The sequence below is a fragment of the Canis aureus genome, chromosome 17 (genome assembly GCF_053574225.1).
Source record: "Canis aureus isolate CA01 chromosome 17, VMU_Caureus_v.1.0, whole genome shotgun sequence".
In the NCBI taxonomy this organism is placed as follows: Eukaryota; Metazoa; Chordata; class Mammalia; order Carnivora; family Canidae; genus Canis; species Canis aureus.
The window spans coordinates 47,600,964-47,612,605 of NC_135627.1; positions in this window are offsets into that span (position 1 = coordinate 47,600,964).

Genomic DNA, 11,642 nt, shown 5'->3' on the forward strand with positions numbered 1-11,642 from the left:
GCCCTGCCTCCCAGTCCTCTTCATCTAGAAAAGGAAAACCTTGGCGAGGAATAAAAGTGGTGAATATTGGAAGCTAATAGAGTGCGGGGTGTTCCCCTCCCCCCGTCAATTTCTTTCCTTTTTTCTTTCTCTCTCTCTTTTTTTTCTTTCTCTCTCTCTCTTTTTTTAATAGTAGGAGTGGGCTGGATGGAAGAAACACATCAAGGTTTGGCGTGATGCATTCTGCAGTCTGGCTCTCAGTCTGGCTCTGGGCGACTCGAGGAGGGCAGGGGGTGAGGAGCTGCGGCCGCCGCGGTCCAGCGGGGGGGGGGGGGGACCCAACCCCCGAGAGCTCCCTCCGAGGGGCTGTCAGGCACAGGTCTGGCCGCACATCATTTCGGGTTCTCGAGGCACCTCGACATACGGGAATGACACATCCAGAAATGCAGGTGTTCCGATCCGCCCGATGAGTCAGAAGCGGTGGAACGAATCGGATTCACTCTGGCCTCATGGTCCTTCCTCCACAGACATTAGTTGCGGCTTCTTCCTAACGCTTTCTCTGACTCACTCTAGAGAAAGAAAAGCCAGATTCATGTTTTGGAGGAAAAGAAAAAAAAAGGGGGGGGGAGATAAAAAAGGGAGGGTGGGAAGGAAGGAAGGTGTAGCTGAATCCAGCAGCACTTTTACTCTACCTCTTTCTGCCGGGGTCCGAGGGTCTGGAAAACAAGGCGTCTGTTTTTGCTAGGTGTAATTTATTTGTTTGTTTTGTTTATTTTTTTAAACCTTTCCTTGGGGAACCCCCAAATCTTTCAGAGTCTTGGGGGGAAAAAAAGAGAGAGAGAGAGAGAGAAAAAAAAATCAGGATTCCAATGACTGTTCACAGCTTAGCCCCGCATCATAGTTCACGATTTTCCTCTCAATGTTCTCTATTCACAAAGTCCAGCACCGGTGTGCATAGTTAATTGTGCAGTCCGTAGTGGAGGGCTTTTTTTTTTTCTTTTTTTCTTTCTTTTTTTTCTTTCTTTTCCTCCTCTTCTATCACGGGTGGTCTCTTTTAATCTGGTGCCCGTCAGGATCAGCTCATAGCCTGCAAAAGACGTGCGGATTTCAAGGCAAATAAATCCATCTCCGCAGAGCAAAGCACCGGAGGAAACGAAAGGTGAAAATTCAACAGTTGGAGCGGCGTCTCCCCAGCCGCCCTCCGCCGCTGCCGCATCCGCCGGGCTCGCGGTCCCCGCTCTCTCCCCAGCGCCTCTGGCTCACTGACTCTATGCACCTCACGCCGCCGCTTAAACATTGATACTGATTCCCTGCCAGCCAATCCGCGCGAGGAACGAGGCCCCGCCCCCTCGGCCCACGCCCAATAGGAGGCGGAGAAGACACTGGCGGGGGCGGAGCCAGGAGCCCCAGCTCCTCGGAGTCATTGATTAGATCAGTTAGATGGGAGACGGGCTGGGCTGCCCGGGGCCCCGCGCTCCGCCTCGGCAGCGGCGCCCAGGGCCTCGCCGCCGGCTCTCCAGAGTCTCCAGCTACCGGGGGGAGAAGCTCCTCCACCGTCTTCCTCCAGAAGCAGGAGATTTAAAAGAAAAAAAAAAAAAAAGTTTGACAGCGATTTAATTTTTTTTTTTTTTTTGGTTCCATGTACACAGGAACCGGAATCGCAGCGTGCTTGCAGAATAAGGTAGCTGCGGTCTTCCCGATGGGTTTCTGTACACACACACACACACACACACACACATCCTGGCACCAAACGCACACCTAGAGAGGCTCAGATGCAGAGAGAGGCTCAGATCTTCTGGCCGCGTGTCGATCCGTCTGCATGTGGTGCAGAGGGATGTGTGTGCGTGGAGTGCGTGCGTGTGTGTGTGTGTGCGCGTGTGCGTGTGTGTCTAGGGGTGTTATGTGTATTTCAGGGAGAGTGTGTGTGTGTGTGTGTGTGAATGCGAGGGCGCTCGCGCGCCCGCTTCTGCCAGAGCTGGTGCAAACCCCGAGCAACAGCAATCGATATGTAACTTTCTTTATCCTCGGAGAAAAATCAACCGTCCCCAGGCACCCATGCAAGGAAAGTCACTTGATTATGAAAGTGTTTCAGAAGAAAAGCAGAAAGCCCGGTGAAAGAGAGGCCGTGTCTCCCCAGAGGAAAAACTCTCCTTTAAGGGAAAAGGCTCACTGTCAATTCCAGCTTTGTAGTTTGGGGAAGCTCAAATTTGGATATGTAATACTTAGGACACTAGCCTTTTAGGTCACCCTCAGCTCAGTCCAGATTTAAGGTGAAGCGGACACCTCTCCGTGGACACACACAGTAGTTTTCAGGCTTTGTTACTGGATCTTGTTATTGAAGTTCTATGTGGCATCTGAATTTTATCTCAAGACCGAATGAGTGTTGATAACCACGTTTGCCAAAGCTCCTATGCATAACAGCTGAGCCTTTAGCGCAAAGCAGATCAGTGGGGGATCTGTTAAGATTCATGTTGTGTAAGTAACACCACCACCACCACCACCACCACCACCACACACACACACACACACACACACACACACACACACACAGAGGCTCCTGATTCATTTACTTTGTCAAGTTCAGTCTCCAATTTCAGAGATCCTTTCTTCCCAAACTATTATCACAGACATCCACAAGTGAAGACTGATTTGCTTCTGAGCCTGTGGTTCTGGGAAAGAGTTAAGAAGGAAAAAGAAAACAAGTATTGAAATAGAAAAGGTGAGTGTTTTGATTGCTAGCGTATTGATCGCAATTCATAAATACTAAAGTTAAGTTGCCATTTATAAATTGTGAATGACTAGCGTACAAGTCTGTTACATGAATCATTCAGGATTCGGAGAAAATCAAATCCAGACCAGTTACAGAAAGTTCTGATGATTGTTGTTGGGATAATTGCTTAAAGATTCAAGTAAAGGAGCTATTTATTTCCTGGAGGATTCAATGAGATAACCTATAGTCTGAGTTTACAGTCTGATCTGGATCCAAAATTCACCACTCCCTTGAGAGATTATCTTCAACAATTTAAAAATTCAAAGAGGAGCTCTTTATAGCCAGACCTTCAAATCCTAAAATGTCTTTGTATTTTCTCAGTAAGTAGTTTAGGCATATACCTTCAATAAACGGGGAGGCTAGAGCTTTGTAGAAATCTGGGATGTTTTGCTGAGTGGGTGCCTAACCATGCTGCTTTGTGAAATTTTACCTTTCTATCTCTTTAGGCTTGATACATCTGTCCCAACACATGTGCCTTGGAAACTGGGGCTTTGATGCTTTAAAAGCAACAGCTAACCTAAATAAAGAGTAATAGTTACGCACTCATTTATTAATCACTACTTTTTAAAAATATGACAAACATGGCTTTTATGCATTATATGCTAATTCTAGCTAAGTCATAAAGTATCCCTGAGGTTTACAATAAGGCAAAAACAAGAAAATGAAAAAATTTCAAGGGTAGGGGAATATGGCTTATTGACTGGCTCTGATTAAGTGTGCTGTTACACAAATGAGGGGGGAAAGAGTGTTTAGGAAGAGACCTGTGAAAGGAAAATACATCCTCATAGACAATTTGCTCACCACCCTTCCAGAGTAATTATGTCACACTTCCCCCTAGTGTATAGAAAGAGAATAACATGCCACAGGGCATTTGCCAAAGGGAGCAAAATGGACCTATGTCAGGTATCTATTTATATTTTAAGTTGTAGTAAGGAGTTCTGTTATTAAAAACTGACATGTATTCAAACTAATTGATTTTTATCCTTATGTCTCATCCCTACATTATTCTTAAAGGATAGAGAATCAACTGATATTTTCAATTCTTCTGCTTCTTCTTAACCAGATACAATTTTAAGCTATTATCACCACTAATTTTTTATCATTTATATCACTACATGTATTTTATCATTATAAGTTCTATCTTGCTTCCCAAATATTTTTGTTTGATAGTTCTTAGGTAATTTATTTGTAACTATGCTTAAAATATTAAGTTCATTTTAAAAATTGATATACATATGGTTAAATAGTTCAAAGATTTTATTGTATTCTATACCATAGTAGGCTATGGACATATGAGATCTGGTTGAGGAATCTAGAAGAATGTAGTGTTATGTATAACTAACAGTACCCACGATCTCACATTTCTCAAAAAGAGACTGGTTGATAATCATGATTTACAATCATAGTTGGTAGTCTCAGCCTTAAACCAAAATTGTGTTAATACTTTTTTTGTTAAACATATATGGAACATCCAAAGATTTCGTTGATTTAATCAAAATACAATGTGTATGTACTCTTATTGAGCAAAGGTACTTGAAAAGACATATAAATGTAAAAGTATTCAGTTAATAAGATATGCTAGTCCAAGTAAGATTTAAAACAAATTGATTGTTAGGTTAGTCTAGCTACCGACAGGGGCACCTGGATGGCTCACTCAGTTAAGCATTTACCTTCTGCTCAGGTCATGATCTCAGGGTCCTGGTATCAAGCCCAGTAGGGAACTCCCTGCTCAGTGGGGCACCTGCTTCTCCCTCTCCCTCTGCCACTCTCCCCGCGTATCCTCTGTCTCAGGTAAAATCCTTAACCCAAACAAACAAAAATGAATAGCTACCAACAGAAGCATCATGGTCTATATTATAGACTAAGGAATATTTATTAATACTTCTACATTAAATCAGTAATTTAATTCTTAACACATAATCTTAAAGATGCTTTTTAATGAAATCTCATGTTATTTAAGTTACTTAATTTTGTCTCTGGGAGACTGTTTTTCACTACTTACTAGTTGTAGTTGTAGTTCTGAGAGTTTATGCATGCAGCCCTAAAGGCAGCACTTACAGCATTCTTCAAAAACTTGTCTTATTTGCTGTATTCTTGAGCTCAATAAAATATAGCTCTTAAAAGAAATTTTGATGCTGATATTTTCAGCACAATCACTGTTTATATGAATGAAAAATCCCCTCTCTACTATTTCTTTTCGGTCCTAATGTTTACCTTCATTTCACTACCTGGTTACATATATTTCTATTTGTTAATAGAGAATCTTCAAAAATAATTTTAACAGCCAAACTGTTTTATATAGAATAAGTATCAAAAAGTTGCCATATTATATTTGGATACTAAAATGAGTAATAGTATTTCATTCATAGATAGTTCTCTTAGTTCATTGCCTTTTAGAGAGATATTTGTGACATTCCTCTAAACACAGCTATTGGCCATTTGCTAACTTTTTAACAAAGCTTTCTCTTTTAACGAATGACAAATTTACATTACTGATAGGAAAATCACTAGAACATCTTTCTCTGTTATAATAAATATAAATTATAATAAAAATGTGAGTTAAGTATAATTTTTTAGGCTTTTTCCTCAATTTTAAGGGGAAATATTTTATGATTTAAAAAAGCTTTTGACAACTCAATCTCTCCTATACAGCAAAATAAGAAAAAAATCTAAAATATCTTCATAAATTAACAGTATTTTAAATTGAATATTTTTTTCTAATTTTTATTAAAACTACAGAATCTTGCTATTAGAAAATATTTGTTAGGAAATAATATATTTTACTTTTCTTCTTTATTGTATATATATGTTGTTATAAAATGATAATATATACATATATATGTGACCTCCTCCCACACATGTGAAGTATCTTCCTAGTGAAAGTCATAAATAAAGTTACAGGATTAACTCTCCAAAAACATACAAGTTCTATTAATTTGAAATTCACACAAGAAATGAATTAAATTTCCAACCAGTATTCATGTATTTTACATTTCTAAGTATGTTAGTCAGAAGGACATACTCATAAATTAGTAACGAATGATCAATTTTTGAACAGTGATACATATTTCAGGACTTTTATTTTTAAGTATCTACCGAGACAAATTTAAAAGTTAATTAACACTTTTATATTTAAATTTGACAATTTAAGCTCATTTGGTATGGTGTAAATAATTTGTGTGTGCAGTTGTGTGTAGAGTACTTGAGAGAGAGACCACACAGAAACAAGATTGTCAGATGAAAAAAAGTTACATCTAATGTATTAGTTAACATATAATTAAAACGGGGAGTTGGATTACATTGTGAAATATGTAATTCTGAGAAAGCTTCATGAATTCCAAATGTTATATTCATGTCTTCTCCTGACTTAGCCAGAAATTAAAGGATTCAATTAATTGTGAAACCTCAACGTTCCTGCCCCAGGAGAAGTTACATGCTGGCTCCCCCTTGTGGTCACTGCAACAATAAAGAGAGACATCCAGGCATTTGTTTTGAAAATTTTCTTCATTAAGAAATTTAGGCTTGTTCAATCTTTGTATACAGTTTTTTTTTTAAAGAAATGAAAAGTTTATGAATGAAATAGTTAACTTATATATGCACCTGCTGGATGGTTAAAATAAAATAGCTCAGGCGAGTAACAAAGATAGTATTTCATGTATGGTGCAGCAACCCCATTGTTTCTTATAGCTAAGGGCAAGTTAGGACAGTTCTAAAGCTGTGTAAGGCCAGCCCTTGGAGGGAATCTGGGCCACTTGATTCAGTAGGTGGCACTCTTTGCTCAGAGTCAGTTTTGCTGCGATGACCTGAAATGTTTCAAAAAGCTTTGTCACTGGAGGTCCTGCCTTTCAGGTGAGGCAAAACCCAAAAGCTTATAATCACTTATTGGTATAACAGGTCACACATTTTTGTCTATTATTCTGAGATATTTAAATGTCCCGTTATATAGTTATCACATAGAGAAGTATGAGAAGGATATACGAGAAGTACACTGAGCTCTTCAGAAAGCAAGTGAGTGTTCTACAAATCCCCTGCATTTTAATTATCATCATAATCATTAACCCTCCCAAGTCTCAGCGACAAGGTCTTACTTGGATAATTATGTTCTACTTATGTAAATTCCTCTTTTCAGTGAGCTAAGCATATTATTACCTCTTATCTTTAAAAATTTGGAGCAGTTCAATTGAAAACCAAGAGCTATTAAATAGCTATCGTCCATCACCGTGGAAGCAGCACACTTTTGTTTTAGGTAAAGCACCTTTGTTTAGTCTCCTCTATTCCAGAACTGCATAAACAAGTGTATACCCAATAAAATTATTTCTGTTCTTACTCAAGGGATGTTTTAAAAGGCATGCTAAAAGTTAAGTAAAAGGAATCGCTGGATTGAATCATTCTTAAAATTACCATGGCTGGTTTGATTCATGGAGCTATGAAACCTCAGTTCTAACCTCAGATTCTTAGAGAGTCCACAGATTTCTGAGTCAGTGTCATCTGTTTCTCGAAAAGAGGACAGCAAAATATGCAGCAAAAAGGCCATGGTCATTTACAAGTTACCAGTACTAAAGGAAATATAATAATTTTCGATATTTTAAAGTAAACATTGAAGAACTTGAGTCTAACTTTGGTAGTAAAAAGAGTGAGGTATCTTTATCAACAAGACTAGTTATTATAGTATAAGCTTGCTATGTGACAACAACAAATATACTATGAAAACAAAAATTACTTAGATACTCGAGTACTTATTAAATGTTGGCCAGCTTTTGGGCAGCTGGGTGGTGCAGCCAGTTTAAACAACCAACTCTTGGTTTCAGGTCAGGTCATGATCTCAGGGTCCTGGGATGGAGGCCCGCTCAGCGCCAAGTCGGCTTGAGATTCTCTCTACCTCTCTCTCTCTACCCTTCCAGCTCCTTCTCTCTCTCTCTTTCTCTCTCTCCCACTCTCTCTCTCTCTCAAATAAATCTTAAAAATAAATTAGTAAATGTTGGCCAGCTCAGCTTAGAAAACACAAATAAATTCTAAAATATATTGGCTATAATAATTAGATGAGTTGGGATGATCTATTTTCCCCTTCTATATGATTTGATTGGCATATAGGAATCAGAGAAAAGCCTAAAAAAAAGAAAGTCTTTAAAATTTACTGTACTACTCAGCCATTTATATAAATAGAAATATAAATTAACAATACTCTGAAGGTATATCAATAACGAACAGTGGTAATTAAAATCTTTTGTGACAGGGATCCTTCCAAGAATCTGCTGAGTGTTACAGAATGTCTTTCCAATAAATGTGATGGTAATCTATAAATTCAGTCTGTATAAATATTTTCTTGAACACTTGTAAGAATTGTGTGCACTTTATTAGCATACTCAGGTACAAACACTAAAGTAACTTTTAGAAAATTATCAAAAAGTAGCTTTGTCTACTGATAGTAAATTTTTAAGAGAGGTGAGATGAGTTTGTGTGATGCACTGCACAGTATGAGATATATTTTAATAATTAAAAAATCCACTTTTTAAAAGAAAAAGCTTCCTGTGCTGTGATCAGAAGCTTCATTTGCAGTGGAAGCTCAATTGACTATAACTATTGTGATACAAGTGAATCTCACAATCAGCAGAGAAGGAAAAAGATTGCTCAGGGGGCAGCCCTTTCACTTTACTATTCATGTTTAGTAGCAACAGGTCTGTTGAGATTAGAGATCTTTCTCACTCTGGTAAACAATGGACTTATAATTCTCTCTGGTTAGAGGTAAAGGGCACTGCTCATATGAACAGGCAAGAGCAATCAGAGAAGGGCATAAAAATGGTGAGGATTTAAATACAATTTTATTTTGTGGCTCATCCATTTCAACAAGTATAAATTGATAATATTCCAAAAATGGTAGCTAGACTCTTTTTGAAAAGATTTATTTATTTATTTATTTATTTATTTATTTATTTATTTTTTATTTATTTTAGAGAGAGTATGAGGGCAGGGGCTGAGAGAGGGAGAGAATCTCAAGCAGACGCTGTGCTAAGCAAGGAGCCCAACATGGGGCTCCATTCCAGGACCCTGAGATCATGACCTGAGTTGAAATCAAGAGCTGGACATTCAACCAACTGAGCCACCCTGGCACCCCATGGTAGCTAGATTATTGAGTCATGTACCTTTCCAGGTGTCTGCTGAATGCTTAGAACTCATTTTCAAGACATTTGTATATAAAAATACAGATTTAAAACATTGCATTAAAAAAAAAAAGATTTTATATATTTATTCATGAGTGACACAGAGAGAGGGGCAAAGACACACACACACACACACACAGAGAAGCAGGTCCTCCATGGGGAACCTGATGTGGGATTCAATCCCAGGACTCCGGGATTATGCCCTAAACCAAAGGCAGATGCTCAGCCATTGAGCTACCCAGGGATCCCAAAGTGTTGTATATTTTTAAGGGAGCATTTGTGAAGAAGCAACCCAAGGAACTCCTTGTGCCCCATGGACTCCTGATTAGAGAAATCTCCAGCCCTGTTATTAGATTAAGGTATCACTCCAAGTAGTTTATGTTAAGAATAAAACATTTAAGGAAAGAACACCAAACTACTTGGTTTTAAAAGGTACATGCTTCAAAAGAAATACTTATGATTAGTCAAAGTCTAAAATCTTGTCCTAGCGTCAAAGTGAATTGGTGACATGTAGATGTCACTAATTCCTGTCTTGCCTCAAACCTTGCTAAATTTCCATTGAAAATATCATTAGAAAAATAAAGGGAAAATAGAGAAAATTGTGTATCATTGTGGAAAGGACAATAATGACATATTTAAATCACTGAAGATGTTTTTTACATACAATTGAGATTGGACTAGACTGAAGGAAACTTCTCAAATTTTTAACTCCCCAGAGTCACTTTTCTGGGAAAAAGAGGAAAAGACCTGGGAAAATGTAAATATGTGCCCTAGAGAAGAAGCCAAAAACATAGGCCATGGAAAATAATACGAAAAAGTTCAGCTATTTTCCTGTAATTCAGAAGAAGGGGCCAATGAAGAAATAAATAAAATCAGAGAAAAATGAACATAGTGACAAATGCAGGCCATCCATTAACAGAACACAATAATAAATAATAGAAATTATAAAAGAGAAAATAAAATAGAATGGAAAAAATGAGAAAATTCTATTACCATAAAAATATGAAAGGAATGAGTTTTGGGGTGGAAAAGGCCAGATTTGTTAATTAAAATAGCTCATTGACTACCAGGCAAAACATAAAAACCAACACAGAAATAGTCTCTTGATTTTTGAACTGCAAGGATAATGAAAAAAAAATATGTATTGTTAATTGTTAATTCTGAGTTATGCTCCTAGTGCTGTTTTGCCTGGGCTCCACCCGGTGGGCAGAAAGCATAGGATGAGCAGCAGCCGGCTATATTGGTTCATGACCCAAACCCACAGGTCAACGCAGAGTGGGGTTTCGACCATTTCCAGGACAAGTGACATTTCAGGGAAAAAGCTGAAGGGAAAATAAGCAAGACAACGTGCCTTGCAGGCACTCCGTTGTAGCTAAGCCATGGAAGAAACCACAGTGCTGCAGGACACCAGGAGCTCCTTAACATTTAGGCTCAGTTTAAGATTGTTATAAATAATATATATTTTCCCCTTCATGACTTCATTTATTTTTAAATTTTTTTTTTCATTTGTTTTTATTGAAGTTCGATTTGCCAACATATAGTATAATACCCAGTGCTCATCTCATCAAGTGCCCTCCTCAGGGCCCATTACCCAGTTACCCCAACCGCCTGCCCACCTCCCCTTCTGCAACCCTTTGTTCATTCCCCAGAGTTAGGAGCCTCTCATGGTTTGTCTCCCCCTCTCAGTTCCCCTCCTTTCCCTTATAATCCCTTTAACTAGTTCTTATATTCCCCATAGGAGTGAAATCATATGATGATTGTCCTTCTCTGATTACTTACTTCACTCAGCATAATACCCTCCAGTTCCATCCACATCGAAGCAAATGGTGAGTATTCTTCCTTTTTGATGGCTGAGTAATATTCCATTGTATGTCTATACCACATCTTCTTTATCCATTCATCTGTCAAAGGGCATCGTGGCTTCTTCCACAGTTTGGCTATTGTGGACATTGCTGCTGCATGACTTCATTTGTTGCACAGACTCATTCTACACTCCCACCTGGAATCAAGAGTGGTGCTTCAGTCTTTTATAAAACCTTGACTCCATATACTCAAAGTCCTACTGCATTCTTGGTTCTTCCCACTCCTATACCAGAGTAATAAGCAATTTCCATGGTTCTGCATATTTCTTCTCCTTACTTTGTTTTTCTTTCTATAAGGTAACTGAACAATATAGTAATTTCCTGATTTTACTGAATTATTTCTATTTCTGGTAACTCCCTTTGGTGCATTTTGTTCCTCCTATAAAATAGAGTCCTCTTCCAACTTTCTCATCCTAACAATACTACAAATGTAATATAGAACTCCTAGTTCCTGCAAATCAAGAAAAATGGAATCTTCTCTCAAGCGACTGAGCCCCCCGCCCAAAAAAAAACAACTGGAAAGTGATATTAGCAATCTACAAAAGCAGAACTACAATTCATTCATTCTTGATTTTGCAAATGAGATATATATTTTATGTTCTGGAATTAGGCAGACAAGGAAAGTCCTTTCTCCATGATCCAGAACTGTTGGCTAAATTCAGTTGTGTATGATTGTAGGAATGAGGTCCCCATTTCCTTGTTGGTGGTCAGTCAGGAGATTTTCTCAGCTCCACAAGGCTGTCTGCATTCCTTGTCACATTGCCCTCTCAATTTTCAAACTATCAGAGTCGGCCTCTTTTCAAATTTTGAATCTCTTTGACTTCTGCTTCTGCTGCATCTATTTTGATTCCAGTTGGAGAAAGTTCCCTGGCT